Source organism: Callithrix jacchus, chromosome 7, assembly GCF_049354715.1.
Source record: "Callithrix jacchus isolate 240 chromosome 7, calJac240_pri, whole genome shotgun sequence".
Classification (NCBI taxonomy): Eukaryota; Metazoa; Chordata; class Mammalia; order Primates; family Cebidae; genus Callithrix; species Callithrix jacchus.
Genome location: NC_133508.1, coordinates 51,456,803 through 51,472,580, shown reverse-complemented (window position 1 = coordinate 51,472,580; position 15,778 = coordinate 51,456,803). Strand labels below are relative to the sequence as shown.

General features: G+C 44.8%; 1 protein-coding gene across 3 annotated transcripts in view; it reads right to left on the bottom strand.

Moving 5' to 3' along the window:
• Positions 1–15,778, bottom strand: part of KAZN (kazrin, periplakin interacting protein) — a 1,282,700-nt gene that overhangs the window by 987,617 nt on the left and 279,305 nt on the right. The window lies entirely within an intron of this gene.

Sequence of the window (15,778 nt, the reverse complement as noted above, 5' to 3'; positions counted from 1 at the left end):
ATTTTGTAGAAACATTCTTCCCATGTGTGGTTTATTTGGGGCTGACTCCACTCCCAAGTCCCAGAGGTGGGCACATGGTTCAGGCCTGGCCAATCCAAGCATTTCATCTATTCGGCAACAGTGGTTGGTTCAGCACAGGACATGTTAACCAAATGCAGGCAAACAGATTTAATCTCGGGACTATTTGACAGAACGATTGAGAAGGAGACAGACTCCTCAAGTGGGAACTACAAAGCCCACCAGCTCTCCACATTTACAACAGTTTACCAAGTCCAACTGAAAAAGAAAGGCTGGCTATCTCTCTCTCAATAGTTCCAGCAAGTAGTCCTGGGGTTAAATCTGCTTGGCTGTGTGGCCTCTTTTTCAACTGGGATTGGTAAACTGGTAGAACCATGGAGCAGCTGGTGGGCTTCATAGTCATCACTTGAGGAACTTCTGCCTGGGAATAAAACCAATTGAGTAAGTGGAGGTAAGTGGAGCTGAGAGATTGGGAAAGTGGTCCTTGAAGGCATCACTGCAGCCCAGGATTTAGCCACAGACATCTCAGTTAAGTAGGTCAGTAAATGCCCTTTTCTTTAGCCTGCCTGAGTTACGTTTCTATCATTTGCAGTCAGGATGTCCTGATTAGGATAAAGATGCCTGTACATTTTCTTCACTGCAATAGTTCTTGCTGTGGTTATTTCTTGAATGTCTGCCTTCCTATATTGTACATTAAAGATAACTGTAAATTTTTTTCTACTCCTCCCTTTGAGAATTAGGGTCGAAATTCCCTCCTCATGAATCTGGCTGGCCTTACTGACAAGGTTGTCTCACGGTAAGTGGCAGAAGTGGTGCTCTGGGATTTCTAAGGCTAGGTTGTAAGAGACCTTGCAGCTTCTGCCCATGACTTCTGGAATGCTCCTTTTGGGAGAAGCTGTCACATAAGAAGTCTGAGGAACCTGAGACTGCCATACTTGGAGGAAGCCCACACCCACACACAGCATGGAGAAGGAGATGCCCAGCCATCCTCAGCTTTCTAACTATCAAGCCCAGGTGACAGATACATGAGTCAAAAAGCCATCTTGAATATTCCAGCCCCAGAGGTGCAATAGAAAGGAGGGCCAAGGAATCCAACCATCTGCCATCACCAAGGCCCTCACCATGGCAGCAGCCATCTCAGTGGTTCCAGCCATCCCAGATGAGGCCACAGCTACTATGGAGCACACCTGAGCTCCTCCCTGTGCAACACCTAAATTCCTGGCCCACAAATCTGAGAGCATAATAAGATATTGATTTGCATTGCTTAGTTTTGGGGTGGTTTGTTACATAGCAATAGATAACAAATGAGATAAGTGTATCACCCTCATGCAACAGACTTTTTAAATTCCATGAGGTCACCAACATTATTTTTTCAGTTAATCACTATGTCCTTGGATTTAAGCATAGGACCTGGTACATAATCGTGCTTGAACAAATAAATATTTGTCCAAAAGGGTAAAAACACCAACCAATCAATGAAGAAGTGAAGGAAATAGCCAACTCTACTCAACTTTATCCTCTCCCCTTGCCCCAGCATCCTAGAATCAGGTGGTATGCACATTCTTCTCCATTTGGCCTATACACATTTAAACTAAATAGTGCTGTTTTTAAAATGTATGATGGATTACAAAATGAAGAAACATATATATGTTTTCTTACCTACCTGAGTTTAAGAAATCGAGTCATAAAAACCAGTTTATTTGGTTGGTTGTTTTGAATGTAAAATGATGTTCAATTTATTTCAGGTTATTTTGGTCTACAAATTTAAAGAAACTTGTATTTCTGTAGTGGGCTTATTTATATGAGCGCTCATTTCAATTTCACTGTACATTAATGAGTATTTATTTAGGTTACAGATAGGAATGGCACATTCATGAGTTGGCAGAGGAAAAAAATGACATGTTTCGACATTTTGTGTCATTAGCAAACATAGAAGGTACACATAAAACTTCTTAATGTTTTCAGAAGAGAAATAACAGCTTACCATACTTTGCTTCTGTTTTATGGATTGGATGAAGTATGGATATGAAATAATAATGATATGACCCTAAACTCTCATTTTATGCAGACGAGTCCAGATGTCACTGAGATGGGCTATTATATGTTTTTATAGAAAAATATACCAGATGAATCCTATCATGGGGCACAGCCCTGCCACAGGAAGCTCCATGGATTTTATGATCTCGTCATTTATATGGTCGATAGATATGAACTAATGATCAAATTTATCTCTGCATGTTAAACAACCTTTGCTTTCGTGGATCTCAAATTCTATGATGTATTTTGCATTAAAATGCTCACAAGTTTCCACTTCTTGCTTTAATATGGTCTCATTAAATAAATGAAGCCTAAATAATTCAGATTTTACCCCCATTGTTATAATAAAACTCATCCTATAAGTCAAAAGTTGATGCTGGAGGCAAGGATGTGGAGAAATGGGAACCCTTACAGGTTGCTGGTGGGAATATAAAATAGTGCAGTCACTGCGGAAAACAGTTTGGCAGTTCCTCCAACAGTTGAATACAGAATGTCCTTATGAGCCAGGAATTTACTCTTAGGCATATAAGCAAAAGAATTGAAAACAAGTGTCCTAGCAAACACTGTCTCCTGAGTATTCACAACAGCGCTATTCAGAGCAGCCCAAGGTGGAAACAATCCAAATGTCCATCAACTGACAGATGGACAAACAAAATGTGGTATATCCATACAATGGAATCATATTCAGCTATACAATAGGAATGAAGCGCCGATACGTGCTCGAATGCAGATGAACCTAGAAAACATTATGATAACTGAAAGCCAGACACAAAAGGCCATGCACTGTAATTCCAGTTTTAAGAACCTTACAGACAGCCAGGCGTGGTGGCTCACACCTATAATCCCAGTACTTTGGGAGGCTGAGGCAGGCAGATCATGAGGTCAGGAGTTCGAGACTAGCCTGGCCAACATGGTGAAACCCAACTCTACTGAAAATAGAAAAATTAGCTGGGCATGGTGGTGGGTGCCTGTAATCCCAGCTACTCAGGAGGCTGAGGCAGGAGAATCACTTGAACACAGGAGGCGAAGGTTGCAGTGAGCTGAGATTGCACCATTGCACTCCAGCCTGGGTTACAGAGTGAGGCTCTGTCTCAAAAAAAAAAAAAAAATACCATACAGACTGGCAAATCCATAGAAGCTGAATAGAAGTTGAACATAGGATTAACTGGTTAATGAGTACAGAGTTTCCTGTGGTTGAGATAAAAAGGTTCTGGAACTAGATAGTGGTAATGGTTATACAACATTGTGAAGGTACCAAATACCACTGAATTATACACTTGAAAGCAGTTAAAATGGTAAATTTCATGCTATGTGTGTTAAAGTTGGTACTGAAACATCCTCCCAGAGTCAGACACTGGAGTGCTCTCTGGTATGTAAGGATGGCACTGCTTACCTCATAACTGGAATTTGTCTTCTGGTGGGACCTGTGCCAAGCCAGACCCATTTTTTTTTATTTTTACCTTGGCCCAGTGAAAAAGTCATAACTTACAAGACTAGTGAGGTTTAAAAGTAAGTAACGAAACAAACCCTTAGAACCGTGGATTCAAAATCAATTTATTACCCTTTTAAACTGACAGATTTGCAAAAGTACTAGAGTTACATTGGGAACAAAGCCACCATGTGTGGCTGTAAGTCCCAGCCAGGTGGTGCCCAAATTGGGTGTTGATTGAGCCTGTGGAGTTTGAGAGCTGATGAACTGCAAAGCCAGGGGGAGCCAGAGCGCGTCATGAGGAAGGCATGTGGTTTAGATCCACACCTTGGAGGGTCACTGTGTCTCCATATACAGAAAGCCAAGTCCATGTTCAGAAAGAAGCCTGGGGGAGGTCTGGCCTGCCACAGCCTGTGGAAGAGAGTGTAGTGTGCCTTTCTAAGAGATGTGGCTAAGGGCATGGGCTTTGGAGTCAGATTTCCTGAGTTCCAACCCTTCCTCCATCAGCTGCTAGCTGTGTCAACTTGGGAAGTGACTTCATCTTCTTACCCAAGATCACTTTTCTCTTTGTCACATGGATTCAAAGCTTTATTTACTTGATAGTAATGAGTATTAACCTAAGTAATGTCACTGAAGTACTTAGAACAGTGCCTGGCCCAGTGATGATAACCAGGTATCACCATGCCGATCATTACTTACGGCCATTGCCTAATTCCCATGAGCCTCCAGCAGGCCTCGTTGTGACATGACTGCCAGGGTGATTTGGCTGCAGGGGACAGCTCTCGGGGATCGACACCCTAGGTAGCATTGGTGACTCACTGGGAATCAGTCGCTGCCTTTTCTCACAGCCTTGTGTGTGCTCAGCCCAACACAGCACCCTCTTCACTCCAGTTGATTAGGCACCGCCAAACTATTTGGAGGTTAAGAAATAGGCGCTGAGGCACCCAGTGAGGCTAATCAGCTGGACATATTACATGGAAACTCTGCCAGAAGGGACCGCCACTTTCTAGCAAGCAGTCTGGATGTGGGAAAGACAGCTGGAGAGATGAGAGAAGAGAAGGGAAGGAAGGGGAAGAGGGGGGAGAAAAGAGGAAAGAGGAGAGAGAGAAAGACGTGGTAAGGACCCCGACAGCAAAACACAGAGCAGAGACAGAGCCTCCTTCTTTCTTGTCCTTGGTTTCCGCCCACCCTGAGACTCAGCTGTCTCCTGCCATGACCCCTTGTGATAAATTCCCTTCTTCTCCTTAAGCCAGCTTCATTTGGTTTCTGTTACCCATACCAAGTAACCCTTACTTAATACAACTCCCACAGCTGACGTTCTTTCTACTACTTATGACAAACGCCTTTTATTTCTCGAGACTCCCAGACTACAGATGAACTTGCTCTGAGGGAGGTGATGGTAACAACATCAACACCACCGCTCCTAATGGCAGCTGCTATTTATTAAGCACTTACTGAGTACCAAGCACCATACAGAACGCCCTGCATGCATCACTGCGTTTCCTTGTCACACAACCCAGGTTTAGGTACTACTGGCTCTGTCCGTCCGCTGAGGAAACAGAGCCTCAGTGGTCTCAGGAACTTAGCCATAGCCACACAGCCTCGTAGCTGTGAAAGGCTCCATGGCCAGCCAGTTCCCCCTGCTGCAACTGGGCGGAAGAATAGGACGATGCATTGATTGCTACACTAATTCTCTGAATCTAAGATGCCAACAGTTTTGTACTCAAGTCACACAGTCCTACGGCCTGTAACAGGTAGCATCATCTCCATCCACTATTGTCAAGAGGAAGCTGGCTGCTTGTCAATCCCGCCACCTCCTTCTAAGTCAGCAAAAAAGGCCACCACTAATGGAACACAGCCCTGAACACTATCCTGCAACTGAAGAGCAGAGAAGTGTCAATTTACACAGAGATAATAAACACTTTCACTTTCAGCGTCTCCCTCTGCGCATCCCAGAACTCCATAAAGAACTCTGCATTCCTTCCTAGATGGGATCTAACCACGCCTTGTTCCATGAGCATTCCAAGCGCCTTCATTTTTCTTTATTTGTAGGTTCCCAGCCTTACCAAGGCCAACTCCACTTTGACCTGACAGAAGCTGCAAGAAAATGCACTACAGGGCCGGGCGCGGTGGCTCAAGCCTGTAATCCCAGCACTTTGGGAGGCCGGGGCGGGTGGATCACAAGGTCAAGAGATCGAGACCATCCTCTTCAACATGGTGAAACCCCTTCTCTACTAAAAGTACAAAAAATTAGCTGGGCACGGTGGCGCGTGCCTGTAATCCCAGCTACTCAGGAGGCTGAGGCAGGAGAATTGCCTGAACCCAGGAGGCAGAGGTTGCAGTGAGCCGAGATTGCACCATTGCACTCCAGCCTGAGTAACAAGAGCGAAACTCTGTCTTGGAAAAAGAAAACAAAGAAAAGAAAAGAAAATACATTACAATAAAGTCACTCTGTGAGAAGTGGATTCTAACAAAAATCACGCAGCCAGCAACTTGCCTGGGCATAATACACGTATTTTCATTTGAATGTTGTTGTCCAGTAAAGACTGCAACAAGGAAAGGGGCTTTGGCTCCAGGAAGAGGAAGCAGCGCCAAGGACGTGTCAACCTTATGGTGAAAACTGAATCATGTAACTGCGGCCCTGATGGGACGTGCTTGCCATTGGAAGGAGACTAACTTGACTCCTGGAACAAATTTCCAGAAAGGCTGAGAGGCCATGGCGTTTGGCGGTTGAGTGCCGTTCAGACCTGAGAGGCAACCTGTGGCTGGGTCGTTTGGCCCACAGTTTTTTCTGGACTTTTCCTCCTGTGCCACTGTTGCAGTCCTTATCTCCACCCCAAGACCTTTCACTTCCTTGCTCCCTGTCCTTCCTAACTTCTTTAAATTTCATTTTCCAGGTATTCTCAGATTCCATCCTTGTATTTTTTTTCTTTTTTGAGACCGAGTTTTGCTCTTTCACCCAGGCAGGAGTGAAGTGGTGTGATCCTAGCTCACTGCAACCTCCACCCTCAGGGTTCAAGCAATTCTCCTGCCTCAGCCTCTCAAGTAGCTGGGATTATAGGCACCTGCCACTACGCCTGGCTAAATTTTGTATTTTTAGTAGAGACAGGGTTTTCCCATGTCGGCCAGGCTGGTCTTGAACTCCTGACCTCAGGTGATCCACCTGCCTCGACCTCCTGAAGTGCTGGGATTACAGGCATGAGCCACCGTACCCGGCCTCCCTTCTTGTACTTAGTGCACAGGGCTCAGCCTTGATTTTTAAGTTAGACTACTGGTAACCCACGCCAGATAGAGATGCCTATGCTCTCCTCCAGTGACCTTCAGAGGCTCGGGATGTTGAGAAGCCATTCTCTCTAGGATGAAACAAAACACAATGAAATATGGGATGGAATGCAAAATGCTCATGAAATTTTAAGATTAAATGCATATTTTCAAAGAAGATTCCTGCTCTGTCCCCTGACCTTGATGATATGGGTCCAATTCCCCTTCCTTTCCATTAGCTGTCTTTTGATGGCACAGCTTGAGATTTGAACCTGGATGCCCCCAGGACATCTTGGCTATCTCACGCACCTTACAGCAGACTGTTGTCCTTCAGCTCTACATACAGAGTTAGGGGATATTTGCAACTTTCTTCACTTCCTTACTGAGTCCGTAAAAGCTCAAACCTCACTCATTGACCTAGAGAAGAATGAGTAGTCTGAATTTTTAAAAATCAACATGAATGAAATTTGAAAAGTGAGTATGTTTCCAAGTACATAAAAGCAGAAATAATCGAATGTAAGTGAATAAAACCAGAGGACCTGCTTTCCATAATAGATAATATTTACAATTAGTATGTCCATTGTACTCAAGTATAACTAAAATGCCCAAGCATGTTTCAAAAGTCAACATTTGTTGCCATATATAGTACAAATGTGTTTACCAAAACCCTCTATCAACAACTTATATTTACTCATAGCAACACTCACAGTAGTACCAAATTCATCACAGAAGCAGCCAAACAGCTCTTGTTTATAGAACATTTGCCATGTTCCAGGATCCACGCTTATTTCGTGTCATGTAACGGTCCTTACAGAAACAGTCCAGTGACGGTGATCTGATCACCCGCATTTCACAGATGAGGAACTTGAGGACAGAGACATGACGGGCCCAAGGTCACACAGGCAATCAATGGCAGACCCGGCGTTCAAACCCAGTTTTGCCCAGCTACGGCCCTTGACCATATGAAATCACCACTGACCTCATGTTAATCTTTTTAATTTACTTTTGAGATGCTAAGTGGCCCCTTTCTGGCCTTGCACATATCCCATACTGCTGCCAGCTCTTTGTATGACTGTGAGAGAATCTGCTGGAAAGCTCTCAGTACCCTGAAACAAGACAATAGTTACTACCCATGAAGCCTTTGTGTGGCCCTCACAGGACTGGACTCTATGTAGCACCAACTGTTTGCCTGATCTACATGCAGCGCCTCTGTCAAAGAGCTTGCCCCAAGACATGAAGCTAGTGAACACTAGTCAGGGCCGAAGATTTGAAGCAGCTGCCAAAGGAGCAGTTATAGTTCAGGGGTGAGGAGGACAAGAAGAACCGCTGCAAGTCCGAGGGTGCTGATGACAACAGACTGTCCTTTTCTTCTCAGAAAGCATCTAAGGAGAACCCATCCTGAACAGCGTCCTTTGCTTTGGGAGGCAGCAAAACTTCAACACCTGGTGTCAATGGGCTGTTGACATTTTATCATGCAAGACCAGATGCAGCCTTGTGGAGCTCAGGGACACAATCAGCATGCAAATGAGAATTAGAAACTCTCAGAGACCTGGGTGAGCCACGGACAAGAGGCTCACTGCCAGCAGTTCATGCCGAGGTGAAGACCCTAAACCTGGAGGAGGACGCTGCATTTTAAATAGATCCTTGCAATTTCCTGCTTTTAACAGGAGGACACGGGGCTGTGGCAGGGAGTGGAGTAGAAACGCAGTGAATGGGAAACCGGGCTCTCCGTGGGAAGGACCGGCCTGCTGCCCCATAGCCGACCTATGAGAGCATGACACAGGGATGAGGGCCCACTGAGAAATACAAGCCTCCCGATGTCCCAAAGAGGCAGAAAGTTGAAAACCACAGCACACACTGTAGGACTGTCAGAAATACATAAAACTAGCTATGTTCACATGACACACAATTCTGGTCCTATTTGTTCTGTGACAAATTAAAAATTGCACAGCTGTCATCAACACAGAAAATTTAAAAGAGGAAAAATGATGATCCTGTTGCTATAATTTAACATATAATAATGCTGCAATTGAATTGTCTCATAGAAATGCAAACATCCCAATAAAAAGGATCCACAGCTTTCCATGTCAGTATTTTATTTTACCCAGAGCTACTTTTCCCCCAAATTAAAATGAATATGCTTAGAAGTGACATTATTGTACTGGCCCAAGCATAGAAAGTCAACACCAAGACAAAAGTATGCCAAATTGCAGGGTCTTTATTGCCAGCGGCCACGGAGGACTCACGTTTCTCCAACCCATAGCCCTGAAAGGAGGGTGTCAAGACCTTTTATACCCGTAAAACCACCTCAGGAGTGAGGGTGAGGGGCTTCAGAGGTTCCAAGGGCTAGTGGATTCTGCAAATCACCTTCTGGGCAGAGATGAGGGTGAGGGGCTCCAGACTCCGAGGGCCAGGGGACTTTTTGACATTCTGGTTGTTACTTAAGTGGCTCACAAAAGTCAAGATTAGCATTTGTTTACACATTGTCTGGGTAGGGTGGAAATCACAGACCTTAATTACTTATTACAAGTTGCAGGGGCCAAGATGGTGTGGGTTTGAACTGCTTGCCTGTCACATTAGGGTTACAGAGAGCAGTTTCAAGAGAAAGCCGAGGTACGGTTGAGGTAGGCAGTTTTATGGGCTTTTACCATGTCACAACATAACTCCCGACAATGAGTCTACCTCCTTTAAGAGGAAACTCACATTGCAGAAATGGAGTATGACTTTTGAGGCTAGATTTAAACACACACACACACACACACACACACACAGCCATAGTGTTTTCTCTCTTGGAATGCTCACTTGCAGGAAAGTTGGCCACCACGTCATGAAGATACTCAAGCATATGAAGAACTGAGATCAGTGTGCTAACAGTCAGCACGAACCTACCAGCCATGTGAACGTGCCATCTAAAAGCATATCTTCTAGCCACAGACAAGCCCTAAGATGGATGTGCCCATGGTGACAACGTGACTATACTCACCTGAGAAACCCTAAGCTTGCATGATTTGGCCAGGCCACTCTTAATTTCCAAACTCACAGAAACTATAAGATAATAAAGGTTATTGCTATTTTAACCCACAGGCATTTGGGGGTAATTTATGAGTCAGTAATAGATAACTAATACAGATTTTCACATCTGGAAATAAAGTTCTGCCATAACAAAAAACACTAAAAATTTGGGTGGCTTTTCAACAGAGCAGTGGGCAGAAGCTGGAGGGCGTTGGAGAAGAGATTCAGTGAAATCCTAAAGTGCCCTCAGAAGATGGCCAGCAGAATCCTGTTAGCCCTCATCGAGGCTGTTGGTGAGGGCATAAGGAAAACTGAGGAAAATATGATTGTCAAGTGGAGGACAGGAGGTCATTGCTATGTAACAGCAGAATTTAACAATACGATTGTCTGTGGTGTTGCAGAAAGTAGAAAATATATGAAAGGAGCTGGATGATCTGTTAAAGGAGGCAGACATGTGCAGGGCAGGAGAGGGCCTCCACCCAGGAATGTCAGCCGACCATCAGGTGATGGTGAGGTGGTTGTTAAACTGTCTCGCCATAATTAATTGTTCACAGCTGGCACTAGGGCTCAGCCCTCTCCCAATACATAGAAAACACCTGAAGTTGGTGATCAGTAGCTTTCAAATGAAATCTCAGGGGCTGGGCAAGTAGGCTCAAGCATGCACACCTGGAGGCAAAATGGTGGCATTTAACTGGTATATGACCTTCCTCTAGGAAGTGTTTTTTCCTTGACAGGTAAGGGAAAAACGTGTACAATTATCAGTAAACACACCACATATGCAGCTTCTTCCAAGAGCTGGCAGGCCACTTTGCATGTAGATGGCTCACCCCAGGAAAAGTCAAGAGAGAAGAAATACAAACCTCAGAACCATGCCAATGTATAGAAATCTCAAGTCAAAGGTCAGTTGGAGCACTTGGCTCTTTCAAGTCACCAGCTTGGCCCTCTTCCAAGTGTGCATTAGTTCCTTTCACTCCCACTCTAAAACTTTTTAATAAACTTTCGCTCTTGCTCTAAAATTTGCCTTGGTCTCTCACTCCTGCCTTATGCCCCTCAGCCAAATTCTTTCCCCTGAAGAGGGAAGAGTCAAGTTGCTGCAGACCCATACAGATTCACTGCTGCTAACAGATCTGGATAAGAAGATTTGCAGCCAGAATGTGGAAGATACCACCTGGTTTCTTCTTGCTACTAATAATAAAATGGAAGAGAAGAGAGATAAGCTAAAGGAAGGACCACTAAAAAAGAAAAGAAGCCAAGATTTACTGGTTTTAGAAATTTATTCTCTGCAGATGGCAAACAGGGCTAAAATTAGGAATGGTTCCTAGGCAAAAAGCAGATTCGGAGCTTTCTTGGAAAAACACTATAAAAGATAAAGCCAAGAGGGTAGCTACAAAATCTTTTGTTACTGACTTAGAAATATTTAAGGTGTCACCTCAAAGTACAATTTAGTAAAATTGGGGTTTCTAAGAAGATTAAGGTTGTCCCTTAGTAGTTTCAGCAAAAACTCAGGGTAGAAAGAGATTATCTTGGCCGGGTGCAGTGACTCATGCCTATAATCCTAGCACCTTGGGAGGCCGAGGTGGGCAGATCATGAGATCAAGAGATTGAGAACATACTGGCCAACAGGGTAAAACCCCATCTCTACTAAAAATACAAAAATTAGCCAGGCTTGGTGGCACGCACCTGTAATCCCAGCTACTCTGGAGGCTGAAGCCAAAGAATCACTTGAATCCAGGAGGCAGAGGTTGCAGTGAATTGAGATTGGGCCATGGCACTCCAGCCTGGGCAACAGAGTGAGACTCTGTCTCAGAAAAAAAATGAAAGAAAAAAAGGATTATCTCAAAGAGATTTGGAAAGTGGTTTTGTCTAATGGAGTACACTCTCCAATAATATTTACAGTTTACTTACTATGTTTTTAAGACAGCTATACTGACAGATATGCTATCAGTTGGACTAAAAGGGACAGAAGGAAAATTGGTCTATGGATCCCCAGAGTTCTACTAGCTAAAAGCAGATTAAGAAAACTTTGCAGCTACAAACATGAGCTACCTTTTATATAAAAGAAACTCAAAGACTATAACCAAGAGCTCAAAGGGTGGATCAGAAACCATGAGGAATTATTCCGGCTCCTTGAGTCCTAATTAAGGAACTGTGGACCCATGCCTGAGGTGTTTTAGAACCTGTATGGTCCAGAAATTTCTGTGTGGTTTGCATTTTTCCATTTATCAAAAAGTGTGACTATAGCAGGTATGCTTGTCTCACCACTGTTCATGTAAGAAGGAGGTAACTTCTCTCTTTAGATCACAGGTCTTTAGGTTGAGAGGACTAGTACTCACCAAACAGTATTTAAGGAATTACACCTGGATCTGATTTACATGATGAGATTCCAGACTTTGAGTTGATGATAACGGGATGAGATTTTGGGGGCTTAGAGGATGAAAGGAGTATATTTTACATGTGAATCATTAAGGGATGAAAATGGACAATATAGCCAGATTCCAAAATAGAACCCAGTGATTCTCACCTCCTGGTATTCACACCCTTGGATAGTCCTCTCCTACCGTAGATAGGGCTTAGGGGAAATGTTCATTTGACATCTACAATAGGTCATAAAAGACCCTGTGGCTCTCAAGTTGCTCTCCCTCCAATCACTCACTCTGAGGGAAATCAACTGAAGTTGTGAGGACTTCAGCAGCTTTGTAAAAAGGTCCACACGGTAAGGCATTGAGGTATCTTACTAAATAGCAGCACAAACCCCACAGCCATGTGAATGTGCCATCTTGGAAAGAGAACCTTCAGTTGCAGTCAAGCCTCCTAATGATTCCAGTCAAGCCAGGAAACACTGTGACTGCATCTCCATGAGAGACAGGGAGCCGGAACCAACTAGGTAGCCACTCCACAATTCCTGCTCCATAGACATTGTGAGATAAAGAGCTGTTATTGTTTTAAACTGCTCTGTTTGGATGTAATTTCTTATACAGCAATAGATCGCTAATATGGTGAAGGTCTGAATTCTGTCATAGTCTACAGTTTTGATTTTGCTCCAATAAGCTGACAAGACTCCATCTTCTATGCAACTGTATTCTTAAAACTTGTGTTTAAGACACATATAATTCTGTCAGTGCTTGCTTGGTCTTCTTCCAGAGCAAAGAAAGACGGTTCCACCCAACAGGGAAATAGTTTCAGCACTTGCGTACTTGAAGGACAAGTCATAACACCACCATTAAGATTCCATCAAACCACAAAGATAAGTCCACTTATCAGCAAGAAATTATTTCCACTGATAGAACTGAGGAAAGATGTAGCCTTTTCCTTGTCATCAGATGCAATCTTCTAAAAACCTCATGCAGAATAAAACACAGCTTCAAAAAATGGTAGCAGTTGAATGGCCGCCCACCTACCGAGGATAATATAGGCATACATCATACATGGGAACAGCGAGATAAAATAAATGGGAGCTGTTTAATGAACCCCCAAATTCACTTATTTCTAGCTCAGCAAGAACTGCAAGGCAGGGGGCAGAACAAGATGGTACAATAGAAGGCTCCACCAATTGTTGCCCCCATCATAAGGATACCAAGTTGATAACTATCCGCACCCCAAAGCCCACCTGCATAAGAGCCAAAAATCAGGTGAGCACTCACAGTACCTGGTTTTAACTTCATATTGCTGAAAAGGTGCTGAAGAAGTAGGAGAAACAGTCTTGAATTGTTGACATCACTCCTCTCCCAAGCCCCCTCCTGCCAGCATTTCACCTGCCTCCCTGTAGCAGTGGCAGCAGGGTATGGAAAGCATTTTGGTGTGCTGGGGAGAGGGAGGTGGCAGCATGTGAGGCACTGGACTCAGTGCTGCCCTTTTGTAACAGAAAACAAAGCCAGGCTAAACTCAGCTGATGTCCGCCCACTGAGGGAACATTACAGCCAGCCCTAGCCAGAAGGGAATTGCCTATCCCGGTGGTCTGAACTCGAGTTCCTGCAAGCCTTGCTATCTATCACAGGCTAAAGTGCTATGGGGCCTTAAATAAACCTGAAAGGCAGTCTCGGCCAAAATGACTTCAAGTCCTAGTGCTGAACTGGGCCCAAACACAGTGGACTTGGGGGTGGGGGGTTACATGGCAGCTAAAAGAGTGCTGGCATCACTCATTTCCTAAACCCAGGCTGTGCAGCTCATAGCTCCAAAACAGACCCCTTCCCTCTCCTTGAGGAGTGGAAAGGGAAGACTGAAGAGGACTTTGTCTTGACCTTGGATACCAGCTCAGCCACAGCAGAATAGGGTACCAGGCAGAGTCATAAGGCCCCCTCTCCAGGCCCTAGTTTCTGGATGACATTTCCAGACACACCCTGGGCCAGAAGAGAACCTGACATTCTGAAAATAAAGACTTATCTGGAAGGAGTCCTGGAAGGATTAATCACCTGCTAACTGAAGAGCCCTTGAGCCCTGCAGAGCCAGCAGTGATACTCAAGTACTACATCAAGTATCTTGGGTCAGACTCTGAGACTTGCTGGCTTCAGGTGAGACTCAACATATTCCCAGCTATGGTGGCTATGGGGCAAGACTCCTTCTACTTGGGAAAATCAGAGGAAAAAGCTAAGGGGTCTTGTGCCTTAGGTACCTGCTTGGCCACAGAAAGCTAGAGCAACAAGTAGGCTCTTGGTGTCCCAGTTCCAGATCATGGCTTTGGACAGCATTTCTGGGCCTGCCCTGGACCAGAGGGGAACCCACTGCCCTGAAAGGTGAGTCCCAGGCTAAGCAGCATCCAATCAACAAGCTGATTAAAGAGTCCTTGAGCCTTAAGGGAACATCAGCGGCATTCTAGCAGTGCTACGCATGGGCCTGTGGTGGTGGTAGCCACAGAGTAAGCCTCTTCTGCCTTTAGAAAGGGGAGGAAAGAGTGGGAAGGACTGTCTCTTGTGGTTCAAGTGCCAGATCAGCTACAGTACAATAGAACACCAGACAGACTTCTAAGGTTTTTGGCTGTAATCCCTGGCTCCCAGACAGCACTTTTGGACATGCCTGGAGCCTGGGGGAACTCATCAACTTGAAGGTAAGGGCAATGCCTGGTTGGCTTTGCCATCTGCAGACTGTAGGGCCCCAGGGCCTTGAGCAAACATAGGCCATAGCCAGAGAATATTGTTGACATCACTCCTCTCCCAAGCCCCCTCCTTCCAGCATTTCACCCTCCTCCCTGCAGCAGTGGCAGCAGGGTGTGGAAAGCATTTTGGTGTGCTGGTTACAGAAAGCCTTGGGTGAGATCCAGTGCTCTGCTGGCTTCAGGTCTGACCTACCACAGTCTTAGTGGTGGTGGCCACAGGGGTACTTGCATCACATCACCTCCAGCTCCAGCTGGCTCAGAACAGAGAATGAGACTCCATTCATTGGGGAGAAAGTAAGGGAAGAAAACAAGAATGTCTCTCTGGTAATCCAAGAATTCTTTCAAATCTTATCTAAGACCAAAAAGGCAGCATCACTATGAGTCCATAAGAACCACAGCATTGGCCGGGCGTGGTGGCTCAAGCCTGTAATCCCAGCACTTTGGGAGGCCAAGGTGGGTGGATCATGAGGTCAAGAGATCGAGACCATCCTGGTCAACATGGTGAAACCCCGTCTCTACTAAAAATACAATAAATTAGCTGGGCACGGTGGTGCGTGCTGTAATCCCAGCTATTCAGGAGGCTGAGGCAGGAGAATTGCCTGAACCCAGGAGGCGGAGGTTGCGGTGAGCCGAGATGGCACCATTGCACTCCAGCCTGGGCAACAAGAGCGAAGCTCTGTCTCAAGGAAAAAAAAAAAAAAGAACCACAGCATTACTAGGCTTGGGGTGACCCATAAAGCAGGGACAGCTTAGATAATAACACCTAAGTTATTTGGAATATCTACAGAGCCTTCTCAAGAAAAACTGGTAAAAACAAGCCCAGACTGAGAGTTCTGCAATAATTTATAAATACCTAAATCTTCAGTGCCCAGACATGGAAAAACATCTATAAGCAACAACACTATCCAGGAAAATATGATCTCACAAAATGA